The sequence below is a fragment of the Mustela erminea genome, chromosome 16 (genome assembly GCF_009829155.1).
Source record: "Mustela erminea isolate mMusErm1 chromosome 16, mMusErm1.Pri, whole genome shotgun sequence".
Lineage (NCBI taxonomy): Eukaryota > Metazoa > Chordata > Mammalia > Carnivora > Mustelidae > Mustela > Mustela erminea.
Window position 1 is genome coordinate 18,563,597 of NC_045629.1, and position 25,633 is coordinate 18,589,229.

Genomic DNA, 25,633 nt, shown 5'->3' on the forward strand with positions numbered 1-25,633 from the left:
AGGCCCAGGGCGAATCACTTTCCTTTCCCTACCAGCTCCTCCTCCTCCTAAGCGAAGGCGGAAGCGCCGGACGTTGTTTCTCTTCTTACTTCTCCACTGCCGTAGCCGTTGCCCCGAACGTAACGGCCACCACCCTACCCAGCACTCACACTCACTCACTCTCGCTCTCTCTCTCCCTCAGACACACAGACATACACGCCCTCACTGAGAGTGCGCAGGCGCAGCTACCGCTCTGCCCTCTGGGAATTAGAGTCTTGCAGCCTCTGTCCGGGTCGTTGAGTGCTGGGATCTTGGATCCAGAAAGAACTACAAATACCGTGAGGCCAAGCGGTTCAGCTCCCGCGGAGAGGAGGAAGAGGAAGGCAGTAGGAAGGGGGGCAGAAAGGAAGAGTGTCACTCATGTTGGCTGCCGGGAGTTGTAGTTTTAACTGGATCGCCTTTGTCGACTTTCCACTTCTGGGGCGCCAGCAAAAGAGAATGAGAGACCACATTTCCTAGGATGCCCTGCGGTGCGTTCAGCCTCACTTCCCCCGTCGGCGGAGAAGAGGATACGGGGAAGCTTGGTAAAAACAGAATTAAAGGGAATGGGTGTCGGAAGCGGAGGGTCTGAACTTCTCGACTCGTAGAAGGGGAGGGGAATGAAAGGCTCTCAGTAAAGAAGGTACAGTACATAAATGTCCAGCGATATGGCGGGCTGGTAAATTGAATGAAATGATCTAATCTAGATTGGAGATCGTAAAAGAAAAAAGGGGGAAGACAATAAATTCTCAGAGTATGTCTTAAGGTCTTTTTTTTTCTGCCACACTTCTCTGTTCTCACTCCTGCTCCTATTCCAAACCACTGAGGTCCTAAGTCCCCCCCTTTCTGTCCTTTTCCCCCCTCTCTACTGAGGGTCACTGAGGCGCCATTTGTTTCTCAGTTCCGTGTACATCTTTAAAGTTTACAGTACAAATAACAATACCTTGGATGCGTATAGAGTCGTATATACATACAAATTTTTTAATTCGATATAATTTGCTACTTACGGCACTCTCCTCAGAGAGTTATAACAGCTATCATTTACTAAGTTCTAGTATATTCCTGTCGCAGCCTTTACATACACGATATAATATGATCTTCGTAATAACCTTGTTAGAATCCACGTCCGGAAAGAAAATGACTTCCTCAGGTTTACACAGCCAGTAAGTGACTGTTAGGCATTCAGATCTACATCTGTACCCATTTTGCAGACAGGGATATAGGCAGGAAAGGTTAGACCAGTTTTATATAAAATAACTAATTTCCCATTACTATTGCTTTATAGTTTACATAATGTGTTCACATATATCATCTCATCCTCCCACCAGTCCTGTAATATGTTACCAGGTATTGTTGACTCCATTTACAGTTGTTGCAAACAGAGTAGGAGTTAAGTGACTGACTTGTCCAAAGTCAAATCACTAGTGTATCTCTGACGTAGAGAGTGCTTTTTACACTAATTACAAAAGAAAAGAGCTGTTAAGCCCAGACCTTTTGTTAAACCTCTGAGTCTCTTAGTGACTCAAGGAGTGGTAAAGATGTTTACCCTTAAGAAGGCAGCACAGCTTTATTTTATTGTGTGCTTTGAAACTGCCTCTTCATGCAAAACACATTGATACGTTAATTGAAAGCTAGTATTGTTTTAATTATTATTGTACAGTCAGCCCCTTTCACTTATTCTGGAAATTCTTGCTTTCTGAAACCTTAGATAAGTGAACTGTCTCAGAATTTCTGAAACATTTGGCACAAAACAGATAAAGCAGTGCAGTCCATGAGGTCATTTGAGTCTTCTGCCCCGCCAAGGGAATTGTTTACCTTATAGGTTTTTTGAGTAAATAGAATTTGATGCTTTGAAATGAACCATCTGTAAGACACTCCTAAAGAGTATTAGTGCTGACTTTCACCCTAATTATTGTCTACAGTTTTCTTCCAAAGAAACATGTTTGAAAGAGAAATTCTTCAAGTGTTTTTTTCTCACCCAATTCTTCCTGGTCCATGCAAAAAATGATGTTACCTTCATACAAGATAGGTAATGTTACTTAAAGGGGATAATTTTCAATAAAGTTTTTCTTAATTCATGCAGGAAAAGTTGTTTATTTCCATTCTGACAACAGTTTGGTGATCTTGGGACTGATTTTTTGTTTATAAGTTGAGAAATTAAATGTGCCCATTAAGTGGAAATCATTGTTTACTGTTACTGAGAAGTTACACCTGCAGTGAAATTTTTTTCTTCTCATACAGAATCCAATCCAAAGAATTGAATTCTGAAAGCTTCAGAGCAAATGAAAGATAATGGTAGTGTGCACACTGGCGTGCACTTTTATGTCTTGACATTACCAAGGCAGATTTTCCGTACTGATAATACATTTAACCAGTGAAATAGATTTTTTCAAATTGCATCTGAATGTGTCATTCTGAATCATACTTGGCAAAACCCTACTGAAGAAATGGGTGGCCTTGCTCTGGCTTGTCAAGCACTATCCATTTGACTAATCCATTGTCCCCATATGAAACCTTGATTAGTTAGAAACATTCTTCCCAAACTAAATCTGACATTTAAACTCTTTTGTTACTGTAGTTCTACTAGTTTTAAGAATGATTCTTTTGAGAGGAAAAAACAAAATACCCTGGCATAAAGCACAGTAGGGGGAAGGGGAGAGTTTTCAATCAATTCTGGAGTTAAATTAGGTCATTTAACCTACAAATCACTTATTTAACAAGTCTGAAGATGCGAAGTTCAGAAAGAAGAAAGCTCTCAGATAAAGGGACAATGATGGTTTGGTTTTTTTTTAATTTATTTTTTATTTATTTATTTAATTATTTTATTTATTTGTCAGAAAGAGAGAGCACAAGTAGGGGGAGCAGCAGGCAAAGGTAGAAGCAGGCTCGCCGCCGAGCAAGGAGCACGACGTGGGACTTGATCCCAGGACCCCGGGATCATGACCCAAAGTGAAGGCAGACACTTAATCAGTCGAGCCACCCAGGCATCCCAAGGGGCAATGATACTAACCATACTAAGTTCAATATGTGAATTAATCTTTTATAGGCATTTAGAAGGCATGGGTACCTGTAAAGTAAGAAAATTTTGTTAGGACAAAATATGACATGCTGTTTCTTACAAAGCCATAAAAGTGCAGAAAACTTCTAACCTGCTTATGTGAGATATACATGCTTCCTTCCTCTTCTTCCCAAATTCCATGACCTTAATTGTGTCATAACTTTCACAAGAACTTTATGAGATTCTTAATAGTTCTTGTTCTTGTCTCAGTATTCCAGATGGGGAAATGAACTGAGTCCCTGTTAGCTGCTCTGATACATACCTCTTCTACCACCTTTATCTCAGCATCACCTCTATCTGAATTGCCAAAATGTAGTTAAAACCGAAACCCTTTCCCTACCAGCCCTATAAATTTCTAGAAGGACACTTCTAAAATTCCTGTATTGCTGTTAGCATAACTAGTAAAGGCAAAAGCAAGAGGCATCCACTTAAGAGAACATCGTTTTTCTCTTTTATTACTTTGGGGATTGTTAAAAGTCAGCCACATACTTTTTTTTTATTATTATTTTATTTATTACAGAGAGAGCACAAGAGGAAGGAGGGGGACAGGGAGAGGAAGAAACAGTCTGCCCACTGAGCAAGGATCCTTGATGCTGGGCTCAGTCCCAGGACCCCTGAAGCATAACCTGAGCCAAAGGCAGATGCTTAACCAACTGAACCACCCAGGTGCCCTAGCCACATGCTTTCTTATATGAAATATACATTTGTACTAAGAGTTGACTATATTCTTCCAGATTTATCTCCCAGTCAGACTTTGAGTCACAAGCTTTTGTTGAATCTCAGGGTGGACATGGACTTAATTACTGGAATAGGTACTATAGGAGCTCAAAGGGATACGGAGGTCATCCCTGACCCAAAGGAACTCAGAGTCTAACAGAAGAATAGTCACAACCAAATTGTTCATTAATACAGGTAGAATAAAATATATAATTGATCAAAACAATACAAGAAAATAAATTTCACAGATGCTATGAAAATTTTATTGATGGCTTATTGTAGGGTGGGTGTTTTTAAGAATATTATCTTAATCTTTAAAACAATCTTATGAGAGGTTCCTGGGTGACTTAGTCAGTTAAGTATCTGTATTTAGCTCAGGTCATGATCCCAGGGTTCTGGGATCTAGCCCTGCATCAGTGGAACCCCGTGTGGGGCTCCCTGCTCAGTGGGGAGCCTGCTTCTCCTTCTCCGTCACTCCCTCTGCTTGTGCTTGCTCGTGCTCACTCTCCCTCTCTTTCTCTCTCTCTCTCTGTCAAATGAATAAATAAAATCTTTTTAAGGAAAAAAAATCCTGTGACATAGGTAGTATTGTTTTTATTATACAGATGAGAAGATTTAACTCCGGAAGGTTAACATTATTATTATCATCATTATTACCACCCAGCTAGCAAGTAACAGAGCTGGGCTTCCAGTGAAGGTTTTCTTCCTTGTTTACTCACTCTTTCCACTGCATCACAGCTGCTTTGTGATTTGAGAGAGAATTAGCCAAGAAGTGAGTGCAAACTGGTGGCAGTGGCCAAACTTGGCTTACATGTGTTTTTGTTTGGCCAGTAGCAGTTTAACTTTTTTTTTTAATGTGAACATCTTTGCACAGTGGCCAGCACTTTACTCTAACATCATATACCAGGTCCCCTTGAGACATTACTTGCCTGGCTCCAGAAAGCATTTGCGTTTTCTGTATCAGACAGCAACTGGGGACAGAGAGGAGCAATTCTCAAAAGGCTCATGAAAAAGGTATTTTAAAGGGCAGAAGGAGGACTTCGTGAACAAGAGTTGCAGAGAGGGGTGCCTGGGTGGCTCAGTCAGTTAAGGTAGGCTGCTGAGCCTACATTCATATGGTAAAGGTCAAATTCTACCTGGTTACATCTCTACATTGCCAAACAGAACTATTTGCAGTGATGGAAAAGTCCTATGTCTGTCCTGTCCAATATGGCAACCACTAGCCACATGTGGCTATTAGGTACTTGAAATGTGGCTAGTGCAACTTAGGAACTGATTAACAAATCAGTTAACAAATCAGTTAACAAACTTCATTTAATTTTTTAAAAGCTTTTATTTATTTATTTGACAGAGATCACAAGTAGACAGAGAGGCAGGCAGAGAGAGAGGGGGAAACCAGGATCCCTGCTGAGCAGAGAGCCTGATGCGGGGCTCGATCCCAGGACTCTGAGATCATGACCTGGGCTGAAGGCAGAGGCTTAACCCACTGAGACACCCAGGCGCCTCTAACTTTATTTAATTTTAATTAAACTTAAGTAGCCACATGTGGCTATGGCTCTCTGTTCGCAGGACAAATCTAAGTACTTACAGCTATTAATTCTACATTAAAAATAGTGATTCCCCAAATTCCAGTGAGTTCCTCACTCTCGTGGGGGTCAAGGAATGGGGACTGACTATAAAAGGGAACAAGGGAACTTTTTAGGATGATGGAAATATTCTTCATCTTGATTATGGTGATGACATGGATGTTTACATTTGCCAAAACTCATCCAACTGAACTCTTAAAAAGGGTGCATTTGTGTGTGTGAATTATACCTCAGTAAAGTCAGTTTTAAAAAGGAAAAAGGGGGCACCTGGATGGCACAGTCAGTTAAGCATTTAACTTTTGGTTCTGGCTTAGGTCATGATCTCAGGGTCCTGGGATCCAGACCCACATCAGGCTCTGTGCTCAGCTCAGAGTCTGCCTGAGAGTCTCTCTCCCTCCCTCTGCCCCTTCTGCTTCTCCCTCCCTTCTGCCCCCGCCATATTCTCTCTCTCTCTCTCTCTCAAATAAATACTTTAAAAAATGGGGAGAGTAAAAGAAAAAAAAAAGAGTTGAGTTCCTGAGTGCCAGAGATAGATGTTCCACCTCTAGTCTATTTAAAGCATGCCTTCTGCAATCCCATTTTTTCCCCTAAGAACCAGCGAAGTCTTTACTACATTACAGTACCCTGGGTGGTCTGGCCCTCGCTACTTCAGACATTATTTCCTTGGCTCATGCTTCTGTCACACTGACCTTGTTGGTCCTCAAACAGTCCAAGCACATTCCTGTCTCAAGGCCTTTGCACTTGCTTTTCTTCAGATTGGAAAACTTTCTCCAGGTAATCATTTCAGTGTCTGCTCAAATGTTATCCCCAGCAAGATGCCACTCCTGCCATCCTCTTGAAAATAACACCTCTGTCCTTTCAACCCTCCATATCCTTATCCTGCTCACTTTCTTTACAACACTAATCAGTATCTGAAATTATATAATTACTTGTCTATTGTCCTCCTTGCCCATTAGACTGTAAGGCTGTTCATAAGGGCAGGCAGTTTGTTGATTGTTAGATTCCCTGTGCCAGGCACACAGTAGCCTCAACAAATATTGCTGAGTGAATGAATGGCTATCATCCATGGCAGTGTTTCTGAGACTGAGATCCAAGCATACACCTTCATAGAAAATCCACAATTCTCCAAAAAATGTTTTAAAATCCTGTGTTGGCATTCTGGTACTAATCTAAAACGGTATTTATGAATTCTCAAATGAGCACCTTACAACATGAGTTTTGAATGCCTGAGTTCATGTAGAGTTTAGGATTTTGTACCAGGTGGAAACCAAAAGACATCATGACAAAATGATTAAAGATTTCATGGTTATTTTGATAGAGTTGGGTCATCACATGTCACACAGTAGCCTAGACAAGCCAAACTCAAAAGAGCCAACACTCCAACTGCCAGTGCTACATTCCAGTTAGAAACAAATTGCACAAAACATACATGCATGTGGACACAAACATACACACCCATTCAGAATAACTTAGTAGCTGTAAGTAAATACACAGGAATTACTAGTAAATACACAGGAATTGTTTTGTGGTTGCCAGCACTAATCAGATTAGAGACTATTAAATTAAGATGTCATGCTTAACAAGGGGTGAGGCGCCTGGCTGGTTTAGTTGGTAGAACATGTTAACTCTTTAAAAAAAAAAAAAAAAGATTTTATTTATTTATTTGACAAAGAGAGAGAGGTCACAAGTAGGCGGAGAGGCAGTCAGAGAGAGAGGAGGAAGCAGACTCCCTACTGAGCAGAAAGCTGGATGTGGGCTTGATCCCAGGACCCTGGGATCATGACCTGAGCTAAAGGCAGAGGCTTTAACTCACTGAGCCACCCAGGTGCCCCAGAACATGTAACTCTTGATCTTAGGGTCCTGAGTTCAAGCCCCATGTTGGGCATAGAACTTACTTTAAAAAAAAAAAAAAAAAAAGTCAGTAAGTCAGTCAGTCAAAATTATCATATGATCTCCCTCATATGAGGAAGTTGAGAGGCAACGTGGGGGGCTTGGGAATTAGGAAAAGAATAAATGAAACAAGATGGGATCCGGAGGGAGACAAACCATAAGAAACTCTTAATCTCACAAAACAGAGTGTTGCCGGGGGGAGACGGGTAGGGAGAGGGTGGTAGGGTTATGGACGTTGGGGAAGGTATGTGCTATGAAGTGTGTTTTAAACCTGGTGATTCACAGACCTGTACCCCTGGGACTAATAATACATTATATGTTAATTAAAAAATAAAAAAATTAAAAAGAAGTCAGATACTCACAAATGCTAACCCTATCTTATAATAAGTGACTACTTTATAGTTACTGGGTGATAATTAAAATTGGCATTCCAGGATTTTGTAGCACTAAAGTTTTTATTGAAATATGTGATCTGATCTCAAACTAGCTGCAGAAAACCTGGGAGTTATTAATACAATGTATTATATGCACTGTATTAATGTGCAAACTGTACCCACGCAAACAGGTATCATTGCATTGACATTAATGAAGTAAACATAGACACATTTATTATAGATCAGAAGTTGCATCTTAATGCTCATAAGCCCAACAGTTCACAATTCAAATTAACACTAATTTTAAATGGTTGGATGAAATAACCACTGTCCTTGGGGCAGGAGAGTGCTTATCACTGCAGTTATATTACTGTTCCTTCTTTCATCTTTTTCTTTCCCTTTATTTAAAACCCAAAGGGTACGTTTGGTATAAAAGAAGATAGGTTCAAGAGTTTACTGAAAGAAACACTTTATCTTCATTCCCGTTACAATCTCGAGTTTTTGTAGAATGTCCTGATGTCTCAATCTGAACCTTCTAGCGCTGTCCCCTAAACACAGTCTAATTCGATTCCCTTCATGGGTATGACATAGAGTCAGAAAAAGCATTACTTGACACATTTTTTTGTACATAGAGTCTCATAAGACATTTTAATAGGTGAGAGAAGAACAAAAGTACAAGGCAACATACTTTCTTAGCCCTTTGGGTCATTTACATAAATCCTTTCATAATATTCTAAGATAAAAATGCATTATAATTATGTACAAGAATATAAATGCAGTATGCAACATTTCTATTTCGGTGGGCAGGAAAGTATTGGAAATTATGTATGTACTAAATTAAAGCATCAGCACTAGGTCTCAGTAGACCACAACATTGGAGAGGGTCTCAATTTGGGCATTGGTCAAATAGCAGTAAATGGACATATGTCTTTCATAGTAACACCTCTTGCTGAGCATTTTCTCCTTCAAATACTAATTTTCAGCCTGACCTTACTAGTGTGCTCCACAAATTCTACGGATATTAATAGGTATCATATTGAAGGGAGGGGTATAGTCAAGTAACTTTGAAATAATAAGTAAATGAAGTTAGTTTTCTTCTTTTTCCACTAAGAACTTCTCAGAGCCTTTCTATGCTGATATGACACTCTGACTCCAGAAGACAAGTAGTGATGCTTCTAGAACGTCTGGGGAGAGAAGGGCTTAGTGGCAAGAGTCGGCTTGCAGCATAACATACTAGGATGTATTACATCTTTCATTTTGCACATTACTTTATTTACCCTTCTATTTTGGGGGTGATCTGGGAGTGCTCATAGAGATAACAGGGATGTTAATACGCTAAGCCACCCTTGGCATTATTATTGACGTGTAGAACTTCCACACCCGCATACCTACAAAAACATTTTCAGTCTGTGTCAGAGGCATATATTTTAGGAAAAAACAACACAGAGAAATGGTGCCTGTCGTCATGGTCTCTGCTTTCATCAGTGTGCTTCAAGGGGGGTTAATACTTGTCCATATTTTCTGGTAGTTCATGGAGGTTTTTTTCCATTTAATGTTTTCATCTAGCTGACATGTATTTTTACACAGGATGTAAGAGAGAGATTCCACTTATTTATCTCTATTTTATATCGCAAAATACCAGTTGCCCCAAAACCTTGCACAAATATGTTTTTGGTTTTATTTTTAGGTCCATAACACTTCAGATCAACTTACCAATAAGTTCACAATGTAAAACAGACCATTATGGCTGAAATGTAAACTAATGAGAGTTACTTCAATTTGCCAGCAGCCCTTACCCCCATTCCCACCTCCCCACAAGATGTACTTTGAACACCACTGGAAAAACTCATCCCCTCATAAATGGCTTGAAATGCCCTTCTGTAATTTGCTACATTAAAATGTTTATTTATCCCAATTATTTTTCTGTTTTTCTGCCAGTCTCATACTTTAATTAATTTATGGAGCCTCAGACCTTTTTAATGTGACAGAAGAAGAAATTGAAACATTTTTTTTTTTAAAGATTTTATTTATTTGACAGAGAGAAACCACAAGTAGACGGAGAGGCGGGCAGAGAGAGAGAGAGAGAGAGGGAAGCAGGCTCCCTGCTGAGCAGAGAGCCCGATGCAGGACTCGATCCCAGGACCCTGAGATCATGACCTGAGCCGAAGGCAGTGGCTTAACCCACTGAGCCACCCAGGCGCCCCGAAACATTTTTTTTTAAAGATTTTATTTATTTACTTGAGAGAGAGACAGTGAGAGAGAGCATGAACGAGGAGAAGGTCAGAGAGAGAAGCAGACTCCCCATGGAGCTGGGAGCCCGATGCGGGACTCGATCCTGGGACTCCAGGATCATGACCTGAGCCGAAGGCAGTCGTCCAACCAACTGAGCCACCCAGGCGTCCCAGAAATTGAAACATTTAATAAATAAAATAACATGAGATTTTGGGAGACCCATAAAATTAGCATATTTCTTTAAAATGTCTGTTATTGGTAAGAGTTGACCAAATCCCTTCAATATTTAGAAGATTAACTTGGTAAAGCCATATACCGGTATGTTACAAGTTTACAATGTTGATACTCTTTGACATACAAATCACTTAGAAGATTTAACCCTAAAGAAATAGCTAGAAATGTATGGGAAATATTTGCTGTTGTTTATATTATTGATAGTATTGAAAATGTTCCAAATTTTAACAATGCAGGGCTGGTTAAATGAATCCTGGCACAGCCATGAGCTGGGATACTCTAGCCATTACAGTGAAGTCATAAAAAAGAAAAATACCTTATTGAGTGCTTGTGATGAATCTGGCACTGTACTAGTCACCTTGATTGTATTGTCTTAAGCCTAACAATATCCCTGGATGATAGGTATCATTATTCCCATTCATAGAAGAGAAAACATAGAACTTGAAATAGCTAGTGAAATAGTGTTGCTGGAATTCAACCCATGTCTGCTCTTTACCCTTGTTCTTAATCACTGTCCTAATGATATGGGAAAATATTCACTATTTACTGATAAGCTATTGTTTTACAAACAATTTTTTTTAAAGTAGGTTCCACATCTAATGTAGGGTTTGAACTCCTGACCCTGAGATCAAGCAAGAGTCTCATGCTCTCTACCAACTGAGCTAGCCAGGTACCCCAAATGAAAATAGTCCCATTTTTAAAGCAATCTCTACACAACATGGGGTTCAAACTTACAAGCCCAAGATCAAGAGCCTCCCACTTTCCCAACTGAGCCAACCAGGTGCCCCTGACGATAAGCTATTGTTTTAATGTAGTTTAACTGACATTAAAATAAACAAGCAAAAAAACTCCCTCCTATGTGAAATCCCTTTCCTAAGTTAGTTATGCTTAGTCATTTTTTTTGCCCAAAATGAATTTACTTTTACACGTTTTTAAAGTTGATTTTTGAAGTTTTAAATGCCTGCTTTAAGAATTCAAACAGTACTGAATATTATAAAGTAGCTGTACCTTTAATCACAAATTATATATATGATTGGATATACTCACAGGCTCTTATGTTCCCTCAGTTCTGTTCTGTGTCTTCTTGCTCTGGTGTCAGCTTTAGGCAAAGTGAGGAGAAGGATCTGTGAAGGTCTAGATAGGCTAGACCTTCAAAGGCTAACTTTGAACACAGGAGAGTCCCTTACATGTATAGCATGGTGGTTAGAAGTGCTGGTTCTGGAGCTCAGTTGGTTAGACTGAGTCCCAGCTTTTGAATTTGAGCAGCTTGCTTGTCTTCTTCGTGCATCAGTGTCTTCATTAAATGAAGGTGCTCATTGAACCTTCCTGGTAAGATCGTGGTGAGGATTAAACCAATTGGTGCACGTAAAGTGCTTAGGACAGTGCCTGGGACACAATAAATGTTCAACCATTAGCTACAATGGTTGTCGACGATGATGATGGTATGATGCATGTGTGCAGAGATAAGAAAGAGAAGATAAATAACTCATGAGTGCTTACTGTGTACCATATGCCTGCATGATCTCTCCATTTGATCCTCCTCTCATTCCCTTTTTATAAAGATGAGGAACCTAAAATTAAGGGTGGTTCTATATGGAAGAAATAGAATATATTATTAGGCCCATTTCTAGGACTAAGGACAATACAAATACCAAAAGCTGCCTGACTAGAAGGTAGAAAAATGTGGAGGAATGAGATGAGAAACAGGCCTGCAGAGTCATACCACCCTTTGGGGCCAAGAGGCAGTGTTCCACCATTCAGGACTGAGTGGGTTTCTAATCCAATCTGTGGGTATCAGAAAACTGCTTTGAAAATCCAACTGCTTTTATGCTGGCTGTATTTGCTGTAAATATTTCTTGTTTTCTTCTTCCTTTGTAGGTACCAAAATTATTTCTGAACAACCAGTCTGTCTCAGTTTGTATTTTGAGGGAATAAAAAGGAAAAGGGAATCTTTGGGCACCTTCTGGAGCTTTCAGGTAGAACATGTCAGACACCAGGTATCCTAGGCTTCAAATGCCAGAAGCCTAAGAGGGAAAAGAATCCAGGGAAGAAAATCCTCGAGGTGCCTGGGTGGCTCAGTTCATTAAGCATCTGCCCCTAGTTGGGCTCCACGCTCAGCCTGGAGCCTGCTTCTCCTTCTCCTCCCTGCTTATGTTCGTTCTATCTCTGTCGCTGTCTCTATCTCTCAAGTAAGTAACTAAAATCTAAGAAAGAAAGAAGGAAGGAAAGGAAAAGAAAGGAAGGAAAGAAAGAAAAGGAAGAAAGAAAGAAAGAAAGAAAGATAGAAAGATAGAAAGAAAGAAAGAAAGAGAAAGGGAAAGAAAGAAAGAAAAAAAATCCTCTTCCCAGAGGCTTCTGGAGTGTTCTCTGCTCTAACCTTAGAAGCTTTTGAATAATGTTGCCTAGAGAACGGCCTTTTACTTACTCATCTGTCCAGCATGACTCATCCCTAAGAGTGTGGAGTAAGTGAAATTTTACAGTATTTATGTTTCTGTGACTTTTATAAACATGGTGATGTGGAAAGAGCATGGACTTTGGAATTGGACAGGCCTAAACTTTGTCACCTGGTACTTGTGTTCTTGTGGGCTACTTAATATCTTCTCTGGGCTTGGGGCACCTGGGTGGCTAGGTCAGTTAAGCATCTGCCTTTGGCTTGGGTCATGATCCCAGGGTCCTGGGATCGAGCCCCACATCAGGCTTCTTGCTCAGCAGGGAGCCTACTTCCTCCTCTCCCTCTGCTCCTCCCTTTGCTTGTACTTGCTCTCTCAAATAAATAAAATCTTAAAAAAAAAAAAAAAAACTCTGCGAATCGTCATGTATAAAATAGGAATAATGAAAATCCATTTCACAGAATTGGTATGGACATGAAATGAGGCAGCAAAATGAAAGTCTAACCTCTGGCACAAAGTATAAAGAATTACCCTGGGCACTCATGCCTTGCCTTTCTCTGTCAGACTGTGGGTTCAGGGTGAGCATTTGGCCACATGTTGTATTTATTTTTATACTTTACTACTATATCCCTGTGCAGTGCTTAGTTTACAGTGAGCATCCTATAAATAGGGACTTGGCAACACTGGCGTACATGCACGGGAGTGGACTAATGGGTAAACAATTTTAGGTGTGTCCTAATGTTGATTAATCCATTTATCCTGTCAGAAAGAAAAACTGCCAAATGTCGATCAATGAGATATGCAGTCAGGGCTGAAGAGTTGGGCAGGTTGTTCCCTGTACAGGGCCAGCGACTCCGGGGGACAGTGGGCACCAAGCCCACGGCCCCCTCTACTTGCAGACCCCCTGAGAGCTCCTTGTTTCCGTTAACTCAAAGGCAGTCTTCTGTGGGTGAACCACAGCCTCATCTCTTCTGACACCTGGGGTTCCTCTTACAGACAACTTGTTTTGCTTGATTTAAATTTTCTTTTTCTCTCTTAATTATTAAATGCTTAAAAGGTAAAAAAGATACTGTGATATTTATTTACCCATCCTTTGAGATGAGTAATTGTTATTACCTTCTTTGAAACTATAACATAATTTCAGACTTTTAGAAAAGTTGAAAAAATATTAGAGTTTCCACACACCTTTCACAGTTTCCCAAGTGTCAATATTTTACCCACTTGCTCATCCTTAGCTCTCTAAATTACATATGCAGATTATGTTTTTGGACCATATAGTTCTCCCTTCTTCCCACTTCATTCCTTTGTTCTTTCATTCCTTCCTTCCTTCATCTCAAATAAAACATATTACGTAAAACTATTACTTCTTTGCCTCACCCACTCCCTTCTCTCCCTGAAACCTGCTGTGTTACATGTTTTTGTCCCTTTACTACATATGATTAGATCTACAGATACTGAACGTTCATTATTCGTTGAGACTTGCTTTGGGACCCAGTACATGATCACTTTTACGACTTTTCCTTATAACCTGAGAAAGAATATGTACTCTTTAAATGAGCCAAGGGGCACCTAGGTGGCTCAGTGGGTTAAAGCCTCTGCCTTTGGCTCAGGTCATGATCGCAGGGTCCTGGGATCGAGCCCCACATCAGGCTCTCTGCTCAGCAGGGAGCCTGCTTCCTCCTTTCTCTTTCGGCCTCCTTGTGATCTCTGTCTGTCAAATAAATAAATAAAAATCTTAAAAAATTTTAAAAATTAAAAAAAAAAATAAATGAGCCAATAGCGGGGTGCCTGCGTGGCTCAATCAGTTAAGGGGCTGCCGAGCTCAGATTAGGATCTTAGGGTTCTGAGATCTCAGGGTTCTGGAGTTGAGCCCCACGGCAGGCCCCTTGCTCAGTGAGGGGTCTCCTTCTCCCTCTGCCTCTCCCCCTGGCTTGTGCTCTCTTTCTCACTCACTCTCTCTGTCTCTCTCAAATAAATAAGTAAAATCTTAAAAAAAAAATAAATGAGCCAGTAGTTATAAACCATTTGCAACAGTGCCTCACACATCATAAGCACTGTGTGGTGTTAAATTTTTAAGACAGTATACAGTTATATATAAATCCACTGGCTAAAATTTGTTAAGCGTCTTGTTCAAATTTTGTATACCCGATCCCTCAACTTTCAAAGAAGTTTGGTAAAATCTCCCTGTGATCATGGATCTGTATATTCTTGCATATATTCTGCCAGCCTTTGCTCGCTGGCTTAGAAGTGAGAGATCCTGGTCAGTTGTCAGCATTCCACCGCTAATCCCTCCTGTTAGTGTTTCATTGCACAGCGAACTAGGATGGAAGTCAGGGCACTGACTGAAGGGAAAAGGCATCATGGGGAAATGGAAGTTTATGAATCCAAACACTTAGAGAATCACAGTGGTGGTGACATCTCTTTTTGTAAGCTTTTGCTCTGCAGCCTAATCATCATTTGCTACACCCTGATATTTCTCTTCCCAAATGCCCCCACCATGAGTTGCACCATCTCACCCCTCTCCCTCCCCCGCCATCCCTCAACCATAATTCTTCTGAAGTTTAAGCCAATTTGGGGGATAATATTCTCCAAATGCCCTCTCCAATATTTCAAAACTAAATTTCAACATTTCGATGATATTTATGGGACTGGAATTGGGGAAGAAATGTTCCTTAACTGATTCATTAAAAATCGGATATTGTTGACTATATTACAATAAACAAAATACACATGGAGAGTGGGAAAACAGACATGAAATAAATAAGTAAGCTCTGAAAATTGCTACAAGAGAAAAGAACTGTTTCTGTAAGGAAGAAAATAGTGGGCGGGGGCATGTCCTGTGATGTTTTGTGGAAGGACGTTCCAAGAGGAGTGACCAGCTCTGAGAAGGTCATGGCCAGAACTGAACGTGGCAGCTGAAGGGCTGAAAAAAGCCAGCAGGGCTGGATCCTAGTGAGTAGCGGAGAGCCCGCAGGAGAGGCGTCGGCTAGTTCACGGAGGGCTGTATGAGCCATGTCAGAGCTTTTGATTTTATCCCAGGAACTGGAATGCATTGAAAGGTGTTAAGCAGAGAAGGAGGTGACCACATTTATGGTTTTAAATATAACTCTAGCTAGAAGGTGGAGAATGACTGCAGAAGATCAAGAATGGAAGCAGGGATACCATTCATAGCAACTTTTGCAAATGGGGCTTTTGGTGAGCTCAGAGTATGTCTCCCTCTTCTCAGAGAGTTTACTGAAACCACAACAGCAACTGAAACAGACTTTAACTTCATTTGTAAAGGATCCTTTGTACAGTTTGTGGTGACCATCATAGACTGTTTATAGGTCTGGAAGATAGAGTTATAACCACAACTCTACCTCTAATTTAATTTTGTAGGTGTTTTGTGAGAACTTTTTATTTTGAAAAATTTAACTTTCATTTAAAATGTACAATTAAGGGACACCTGGGTGGCTCAGTGGGTTAAAGCCTCTGCCTTCGGCTCAATTCATGATCTCAAGGTCCTGGGATCGAGCCCCACATCGGGCTCTCTGCTCAGCGGGGAGCCTGCTTCCCCCTCTCTCTCTGCCTGCCTCTCTGCCTACTTGTGATCTCTCTCTCTGTCAAATAAATAAATAAAATCTTTAAAAATATATACAATTAATTCCCATTACCTTGGAAATTACTTACTCAATGATTGTCAAGTTTGCTGACATTTACTTCATCTGTCACTTTTTTTTCTTCCTTTGTAGAATTATTTAAAAGCAAATCCCAAATATATAATTTTGTCCCTTCATATTAAGGATCCATCTCCAAAATATGAACATTTTCTTACATACCACAAAGCCATAGTCACAAAATTAACAATTTATTGCTAACATCTAATGCCAATTTCATAACCAAATTTCTTTAATGTCTCAAAAATGTCGTTTCATAGTTGGTTTGTTCAAATCAGAATCTAAATAAGACCTGCGCAATGCACTTGGTTGTTAGATCTTTTAAGTCTCTTAATCCACGTTACTGCTTTTTCTTTTTTTTCTCCTTTTTTCTTCTTTTTTTCCTTTTTAAAATTTATGTTGTTGGCTTGTAGAAACTGGATTAATCCTGTAAAATATCTAACTATTTTATAATAAAAACTGTTTTTTAAAAAACAAGATAAAATATGGGGTTTGAGCCTTTAAACTTCCAGTAAGTCAGACCATCTCTCTGGAATGTTCTTTGAAGTGTCTGGCATACAACACAGTTGGTGAACCATAAACACTCACCACACTTGGCACGCACATGCAAGCTGTTAAATAAGAGTGCTTGTGCTTAATGTTTTAATTTTATCACTCAGTATTCTCAGGTTCTTGACCTGCTTACTCACTGTGATTTGTCTACTGTTATTAAATTAACAGAATCTGAAAATAGCAGTTTCTCAAATGTTTTCAAAAGCAATTAAGATAATGCTTCAGTTTGCTAACCTCAGCCCTTTTCACTTCAGAAATTAGAAAATTAAAAATAGTTGAACTGGCATTAATAAAAAGCCAGGTTTTGTTCCCCTTCTAGGATGCACAGAAAAAGCAGTGGCCAAACAATGCATGTTTCCTTCACCTCAGTGTTGGTCTCTCGGAGAAGGATGACTTTGATTTCTTCGCTATAATTAGCCTCTGTAGCCAATGGAGCAGAGTCTTATTATCTGCAGTAAATAGAACTAGGTCACTAGTTCTTTTGGTTTTGCTGTTTCAACAGGTTATAGTGCATACATATTATTGACAATACTATGGTTATATAAGGTGTTGGCATAGGGAAAACTGGATAAAGAGTAATGGGAACTCTGTACTATCTTTACAACTCCTCCAAATATAAAATTATTTCAAAGTAAGACTTTTTTTTTTTTTAAGAGAGGGAGAGAGGGGTGGGGAGGGGTGCAGAGAGAATTGTAAGCAAACTTCATGCCCAGTGTGGAGTCCAACGTGGGGCTTGATCCCATGACCCCAAAATCATGACCTGAACAGTGATCAAGAGTTGGATGCTTAACTGACTGAACCACCCAAGTGCTCCAAGATGTTTTAAAATATTAATTTCCTCTTCTAAATGATGATCTTAAGGAAGTGCATGGTTATTCCATTAATGATATCATTGCTTTAATTGTTTTTGAAGCCTCTTTTTTGGAACTGTTCTCCAAAGCCTAAAATCAAAGGTCATAAAACTGGAAGATTGTGAGAGATCTGAGGTGTTATCTAGTCCAATTTCCCAACCATTCCAGAGAATCCTGTTATGTACCATAAATTATTAACCATTCCCCTAGTGGCTAATATGTAGGTTGTATCCCAAACTGTCCTCTTTACAAAGTTTATTGTACATATATCTTTTTTGTACCCATATCTTTGGACACATTAGGGATATTTTAGTACTCCAGATTTCAAAAAGTAGAATTACTGGGTCAAAGGAAGCACACAATTAAAACATTGATTAAGTCCTTCCAGTTTGCCATTAAAAAAAAAAGCTGTATGCTTCTACCAACAGTGTGTGGGTATATACTGACACAGGTTGCTAGCAATCTTTTCTATTTTTCCTATTCTAATAGGGGGCCTGGTAAGTTTGAGGCAGTGGGAGCAGCCTGCCCCTGTGGGGAAGAATATTCTACCAATGGCGTATTTTAGACTTAGCATGATAATACGTTTATTATTTTGAAAATTCTCTACAAACAGTGTACCTTCTGACTGCTTGCCCTCCTTCCTGCTGACTGTTCACCCAGCCATTCCTACTTGGTGTACTGCTGCTGATAGGTAAAGGAGCCATCTTGTTTAATTAGTAGTGAGGTTGAACACATGCTTATTTGCTCAGCAATGTGTATGCCTTCTGGTGTGTTTTATTTTTTATTTTCCTTTTCTTATTTTAAAAGAACCCTTTGTATATAATGAATAACAACCCTTTATTACCCAGTCTGCAAGTGTTCTGCTGTGTGTCACTCATCTTTTAACTTTACGGTCTCTTTTGCTATATGAAAGTTACGGTGGTGTTGGAGGAAGATACAAGTAAGATTTATTTATTTATTTGGGAGAGAGAGAGTGTGTGAGCGAGCAGGAGGAAGGGCAGAGGGAGAGGAAGAGAGAATCCTCAAGCAGACTCCCTGCTGAGTGTGGAGCCCAATGCGGGGCTTGATCCTAGGACCCTGACATGGTGACCTGAGCTGAAATCAGGAGTCTGGCCACTTAACTGACTGAGCCACCCAGGTGCCCAAAGTGAGGGTTTGTTTTTTGTTTTTTTTTAAGATTTTATTTACTTATTTGACAGACAGAGATCACAAGTAGGCAGAGAGGCAGGCAGAGACAGAGAGAGGAGGAAGCAGGCTCCCTGCTAAGCAGAGAGCACGATGCCAGGGCTTGATCCCAGGACCCTGGGATCATGACCTGAGCTGAAGGCAGAGGCTTTAACCCACTGAGCCACCCAGGCACCTCATCCAGTCATCATTTTTTGATCAGTCCCACACTATCCTGTTTACTACATAGTTTTATAGTTCTTTCAGTGTCTTGTAAGCCAACTCTTATTTTGTTACTGTTGTTTTTCAAAACCTTCTTGGCTGTTTTGAAATATTTACTCTTCCAGATAAACTAGAGAATTAACTTTTAAATTTAAAAAATTCCACTGTGATTTTGATAAAAATTATATTTTATTTATAGATCAATACAGGGAGAATTGATTTTTTAAAATGTTGAGGCTTCTTATCCATATATGACTCTCCATTTACAAATACTTTATATGTCATTCGGTAAAACACAATTTTTAATGGGTTTTGAATATTTTTTATTAATTTTATTTCTAGGTATTTTATTGTTGTGATTATTACAAATATGTCATTTTCCATTTTATTTTTGAACTGGCTCTTCCTGATACATAGTAAAACTATGATTTTTATATATTCCTTTTGTACTTAGTATCTTGTATTACTATACTTTGTTTACTTAACTCTCCCTTATTTCTTGGTATTAGGTTGTTCCCAAGTTCTGATGGTCATAATCAGCATTGCTATAAACATCTCTAATCAGGTAATTTTTTTCCCTTTAAATTTCTTCCCACACATGGGAAACATCTGTTTTACATGTTTTACATGGGTAAAACAGATTTAAAAGGTCTATGAAACTTTATGGCTCTTAGTACATATTGCTCTGGATAATCTCCTGAGGGGCTAGCCCCCTTTCCAGTTCTGCCTATAATAACATCAGCAGAGTAACAATGATGAAGATAATGACAATGACAATGATGAGACCAATTGGTGAGAGCCAGTGCTTTCCATGACTTTTCTCATTTAATACTCACAATGAATCTATAATATGCTATGGCTAACATATGAACAGATAAGGAAACTTAGGTGCAGAGAGAGAGGGTAAAATCTGCACTCATAGCTGGTGGGTGCCAAAGTCAGTTGTGTGCTCTTCCATGGTCAAAGCCTTCTTCCTATGTCTTCTCCAAGACCCATTCTTTTTATTTTTCATTTATATCTGAGATCTTAAAAGGTATGTGAGGGGCACCTGAGTGGCTCAGTGGGTTAAGCCTCTGCCTTCATGAAGCTCAGGTCATGGTCTCAGGGTCCTGGGATTGAGCCCCAAATAGGGCTCTCTGCTCAGCAGGGATCCTGCTCCCCACCCCATCCCTGCTAGCCTCTCCGCCTACTTGTCATCTCTCTCTCTCTGTCAAATAAATAAATAAAATCTTCAAAAAAAAAAAAAAAAGGTATGTAGGCCTGAAAGTTGTTTCACTTGGCACTTCTTAACCATTAAGTAGGTTGTTAGGTAACACATATTAAAACTCTTTATCATCTCCTTTGACCACTTATCCAATAGACTGGTGATGTTAATTATATATTTGTAAGAACTCTCTATAAATTGGAATGAAAGTTTTAAAAGATTATATTTTCCCCCACACCTTTATTAATATTCTTGGGTTTTATTTCCCATAGATTCTTCCTTCCTCTATTCTAATTTATGTCTTCTGTAAATTCTTCTTATCAGAAAATTCCATTACCAGCATGGAGAATATTAAGCAGATGGAACACTCTTATTTCATTCATGTAGTAGTAGTAGTAGTAGTAGTAGTAGTAGTAGTAAATAATAATAATAACTGAGTGCTTATCAAGTACTAAGGATATGATACACATAATCTTACTTAACTCTATAATCCAATAAGATATTATCTTTGTTTTACAGATGAAAAAATAGGCTCAGATTCATCAACTCAGCCAAGGGCACACTTAATAAAAGGAAGTCCTGTCTGTTACAAAGCCAATGTTCCTAAGAATAATACTGCTGGCCTTCCATTATGTAGTGAATAAAATTGACTCTCTTTGAGAAAAAAAAAAATTCTTTATCATGCTAAGAAATCTTCCATACCAATTTATTTCTTTTTAAAATTTTGACTGAATGGGTTTCTTAATTGAGTTGTAATTGACATATAACATCATATTAGTTTCATGTTTACAACATAATGATTTAACATATATATTGTGAAATGATCACCACAATAAGTCTAGTTAACATCCATCACCACACCTCATTACAAAGGCTCATACCAATTTCTTACAAGCTTTAGATAAGAGATTTTATTTAATTAAATATGTTCTTGACATTAATTTATGGTTTTTTTTTTTAAAGATTTATTTATCAGAGAGAGAGAGCACAAGCAGGGGGAGTGGCAGGCAGAGGGAGAAGCATGTTTCCTGCTGAACAAGGAACCTGATGGGGGGATGGATCCCATGATCCTGGGAATCATGACCTAAACCAAAGGCAGATGCTTAATCAACTGAGTCACCCAGGCCTCCCTGTTCTTTTTTTTTTTTTTTTTTTTAAGATTTTATTTATTTATTTGACAGACAGAGATCACAAGTAGGCAGAGAGGCAGGCAGAGAGAGGAGAAGGGCAGAGAGAGGAGGAAGGCTCCCTGACAAGCAGAGAGCCAGTTTCAGGACTTGATCCCAGGACCCTGAGATCATGACCTGAGCCGAAGGCAGAGGCTTAGCCCACTGAGCCACCCAGGCACCCATCCCTGTTCTTAATATTTACAAAGAACTTTACATTTCTCTTGCCTAGCCTAGCTTCTGCTTCTTGTGGTCTCTGGACATTGCCACTCTGGTCTCCAGGGGGCACTGTTTCCCCTTTAATCAAGCATTTGACGCCTAATTCCTCTAGGTACCAGTAAGACTGGGGAAAATATTTAAACAAAGTTTACAAAGGATTCAGATGAACAGAAGGCAAATGAGGACAGAAAATAATATACAACCAGATAATCTGGTTCACTGAATGCAGAGTAGGCATTTCAGTATTTGACACAACCTACCTAGCTTCCTACTGCCTGCACAGAGCAGAAGCCTTTTTTTTCTATCCTGCACTATGTCCTCAAGCAAGCAAAATTCTTCAAAAACTGGCTCTGAGATTGGTCAGGCTAGTTCCAGCTTAGGGCTTCCTTCCAAATTCTAGTTTCTAGTTTCAGCATATGCCTCTCCCTACATACTAGACACTAACCGTGTCAGCCCTCTTCTGGGAAGAAGGCATCGTTTTCCTGGTTTGTAGCTTTACCCTGTTGTTTGAGAATAGTTATTTATGGGTCTCTCATACCCCTTCACGTCTTGGCCAATATGCCAAGAGTGCAAGGCCCTCACAGCTCATATTACATAACTATCACTGCATAACAAAAGACTCCAAAACACCAAGGCTTCAGGCAACAAATACTTTTTTTTTTTTTTTTTTTTTTGACAGTTTCTGTTGACTAGGAATCTGGGCATAGCTTAGCTGGGAGCCCTTGGCCTCAGAGTCTCTGATAAGGCTACAGTCAAGGGGTTGGCCAGGGTGCAGTCATCCCCAATCTTGAATAAAGGAGATTCTGCTTCCAAGGTCACTCAACACAGCTGTTGGCAGGCTTCAGGTTCTTACTGTTGGCCAAAGACATCCTTTCCTTGCAGTGCAGTTCTCTCAGTGTGGCAGCTTACAATGTAACTGTCTGCCCTCAGAGTGAGTGAGAGAGAACATGAAAGGGTGCCCAAGATAGGAGCCACAGTCTTTTTATAACCTCAACTCAGAAGCAACATCCTGTCATTTGTGCTGTATTAAATTAGGTGGAAATGAGTCAATAAATCTAGCCCATAGTCTGCTGGAGGTGATTACACCAAGGAGTGAAGACCAGGAGGCAAGAACCATTATGGGCCATGTTAGAGGCCTTCTACCACATCACTCTTTACCCAAGCCATTTCTCATGGTTATGTTTGCAGCAACCAATCTTATTTTTTATTTTTTTTTAAAGTAATCTGTATGGTCAACATGGGGCTCAAACTCGTAACTGCAACATCAAGAATAGCATGCCCTACTGACTGAGCCTGCCAGGTGCCCCTACAGCAGCAATCTTTTTTTCTTTTTTTTTTTACGATTTTATTTATTTACTTGACAGAGATCACAAGTAGGCAGAGAGGCAGGTGGAGAGAGAGAGAGGAGGAAGCAGGCTCCCTGCTGAGCAGAGAGCCCGATGCGGGACTCAATCCCAGGACCCTGGGATCATGACCTGAGCCAAAGGTAGAGGCTTTAACCCACTGAGCCACCCAGGAGCCCCTACAGCAGCACTCTTGAGAGATAAAGTAACATCTCCCTCTGGGACAAAGAAACTAACTTAGCTTTTTGCTTGCTGGAAAAGCAATGGGTTCCCCAAGATCACCATACCCCCACTGAACCCAAAGTCACTGCATGTGTGGCCTCTATCTGGGCTCCTTGGTGTTACGCTGGTGGAACTTGGGGGCAAGAGGAATTGATATGAACAATTCATGCTTTTTATCTTGTGCTGTGGGTGAAACAGTTTTTTCTTTCTGACTGAGATGTCTCACATCTTCTTTCAACATCCGTGAAACAGTAAAGGCTAACTTACTGGCTTGTAAGTGGGATAAAATCAAATTGCAGACCTGAAAGTTTGACTCAACAGCACAATTCAGAATTCTATACAGGCCTGGGAGACCAGCATTCATACAAGAGATCCATGTACGTATTATCCATTTTATTTAACACTTACATGCCAGGTAATTATTCTAAGAGTTTACGAATATAAACTCATTTAATCTATGAGGTAGACACTATTAAAAATTCCTGCTTTACAGATGAGGAAGAAGAGGCCCGAAGATGTTGAGTAACTTGCTCCAAATTATACTGCTTATAAATGTCAGAGGCTCGGGACACCTGGGTGGCTCAGTTGGTTAAGCAGCTGCCTTCGGCTCAGGTCATGATCCCAGCATCCTGGGATCGAGTCCCGCATCGGGCTCCTTGCTCGGCAGGGAGCCTGCTTCTCCCTCTGCCTCTGCCTGCCATTCTGTCTGCCTGTGCTCGCTCTCTCTCCCTCTCCCTCTGATAAATAAATAACAAAATCTTTAAAAAAAAAATGTCAGAGGCTCATTATTCGAACAGAAACAACACAGACAGTCTGGTTACACATCCGTTGATCCAGTGTATCATGCTAACTGTTCTGAGTTGAGAAGGGGTGGAGCAGGGAGAAGATGGGGGGAAGGACCAAACAGAGAGTTCCTCAAAGCATTTGTTGAAATCATCAATTTAGAGTTTCTTATTTGTAACATAGTAACATATTGTCTTGTTTCAAAGGATAAACTCTACCAGTCATATTGATAAATGCTTTGATTTCATGTGTTATATTTGACTTCTTAGGAATTGATTTAGAACACTTGTTCTGTATTCAGAATATGAAGGTTAAAATGAACTGTCCGGACAAAAATCTGAACATGGAGCTTCTAACAGCTTTATTCATAAGTGGCAAAACATGGAAGCAAACAAGATGTCCTTCAGTAGGTGAATGGATAAACTGTGGTAATCCATACAACAGAAAATTGTTTAATGCTAAAAAGAAATGAGATATTAAGCCATGAAAAGACGGGGGAGAGGCTTTAATGTATATCACTAATTAAATGAAGCCATTCTGAAAATGTTATATACTGTTTGATTCCAACTATATGACAGTCTGGAAAAGGCAAATCTATGGAGATAGTAAAAAGATCAGTGGATGCCAGGGGTTGGGAGGAAGGGAGGGATGAATAGAGCCAGAGGATGTCAGGGCAGTGAAACTCTTCTGCATGATACTATAATGGTGAAAACATGTTATTAGACATTTGTCCAAGCCCATGGAATATGTAATAATGAGAGTGAACCCTAGTGTAAATTACAGACTTTGAATGACAACAATGTGTCAATGTAGGTTCATCCATAACCAGGGAAGTACCACTCTGGTTGGGGAGGGTGTGTATGTGTGGGGGCAGGGGTTATCTGAGATCTCTCTACTTTATGCTCAGTGTTGCTGAGAACCTAAAACTGTTCTAAAAAAATAAAGTCTTTTTAAAAATGCTTTGAAAATGACAGCGTACTTTAAAATATAAAATATTATGAATAGTGTAAGCATGTGTAGGAAGCTTTTGTTAACATCTTTCTCTACCTGTCCACGTCCCCCATGCCTTTGGCCTCATCTTCCTGCCCGTTATCTCCTCCTTACCTTAGCAAGTGTAAATAGCTTGGCCCCCACTTGGCCTCTCTTCCTCTGTTTCACTGTCCTCTTGAACCTTCCCAACCTAGGTTCAAGCCCGCTGTCTGTCTTCTCCGTGGCTTTAGCATGGCTGCAGATCTCAGCGTCAGAAAAACCACAACGGTGAAGATGAAATGTATTGTACAACTGCCATTCTCCTCCATCAGCTGATCCCTCAGTGTTTCCTGCAACTGTTTCTGTGTTTCTTAAACCAGAGCTTTGTGCTTAAAATATGTATCGGTAAGTTTTAAGTGTAGTTTGCTTTACTGATATTGTGCGGTTTTGAATAAATTTTTCAAAGTCTTTGGCCCTTTCTTCCTACTTACTCCACAGATATTATGTCAGCTTTTTTGCATTTTTATAAAATTGTATTTATGATACTAATTAAGCTGTTTTCTATTAAAACAATTAAAATAATCTGGCTTCTAATGAGCATGCATATCTATCAATGATGATTCACCCAAAAATGCTTAAATGCAAAAATGCATTAGCAAACCCAGGGGGTTGATATGTTTAGAGTTGCTTTAATTATTGGTGTCTTTAAGAAGATTCTGTGGAAAAGCTGAGTCATACTCCCTTCTCCAATGTGCCTCCATGCCCTGGAATAAGCCTCCCTTT

The 25,633-nt window shown here is 39.8% G+C and overlaps 1 long non-coding RNA gene across 4 annotated transcripts; it reads left to right on the forward strand.

Moving 5' to 3' along the window:
* The first annotated feature begins 190 nt into the window (after positions 1 to 190).
* LOC116574897 lies at positions 191 to 25,399 on the forward strand. 4 transcript variants are annotated; one of them, XR_004279540.1, is made up of 4 exons: positions 191 to 661; positions 19,454 to 19,509; positions 24,151 to 24,291; positions 25,066 to 25,399. It is a non-coding gene; the product is annotated as an uncharacterized LOC116574897 (long non-coding RNA). The 4 variants fall into 4 exon arrangements; XR_004279539.1 differs by having other exon boundaries at positions 24,151 to 24,287; XR_004279538.1 differs by lacking the exon at positions 25,066 to 25,399 and adding an exon at positions 11,988 to 12,085 and having other exon boundaries at positions 24,151 to 24,747.
* The last annotated feature ends 234 nt before the right edge of the window (positions 25,400 to 25,633 follow it).